Genomic DNA, 589 nt, shown 5'->3' on the forward strand with positions numbered 1-589 from the left:
GCCCGACTTGTAGTAGCCAATCGAGTTTTTGTGATAGTTCATCCACGTTGTTGTGGATGTCCATGGAATGACCTACCTCATAAATTCTACCTCTTTTCAATCCGAATATGGGAGTATCTCTATAGGTAGCAGACATGTGGTGTAGAAAGTTTTCACTAAGGGTCTCGAACTGTCTATGCTTCTCTGATAGTCCATCATAGAAGCACTAGACTAGTTTCCATTTGGGTATCATGTGGTGGGGGCACTTGCAGGTAAGGTCTTTGAGCCTCTCTCAAGTTTTATGGAACATTTCTCCATCCATCTAAAAAAAACTAGTAATGGCTTTTCTGATTAATTTATTTTTTCTATAGAAAAGTACTTCTTGAAAAATTTTCTCTGAAGTTAGTCCCAAGTTGAAATGGTTACCAAATCTAGAGAATTTAGCCAATACTTGGTCTTATCTTTAAGGGAAAATGGGAATAATTTTAACCTAAGGGCATCATTAGAGAAATTCTGTATCTTGACCGTGGAGCGAATCTTAAGAAATTCATCAAGATGTTTGTAAAGGTCTTTGTTACTTAGTCCATAAAAAATTGATAACATTTGGATG

General features: G+C 36.5%; 1 non-coding gene across 1 annotated transcript; it reads left to right on the plus strand.

Moving 5' to 3' along the window:
* The first annotated feature begins 227 nt into the window (after positions 1-227).
* Positions 228-332, plus strand: LOC114913179 (small nucleolar RNA R71). Its single transcript, XR_003799222.1, has one exon. It is a non-coding gene; the product is annotated as a small nucleolar RNA R71 (small nucleolar RNA).
* The last annotated feature ends 257 nt before the right edge of the window (positions 333-589 follow it).

This window comes from Elaeis guineensis, chromosome 7 (genome assembly GCF_000442705.2).
Source record: "Elaeis guineensis isolate ETL-2024a chromosome 7, EG11, whole genome shotgun sequence".
Lineage (NCBI taxonomy): Eukaryota > Viridiplantae > Streptophyta > Magnoliopsida > Arecales > Arecaceae > Elaeis > Elaeis guineensis.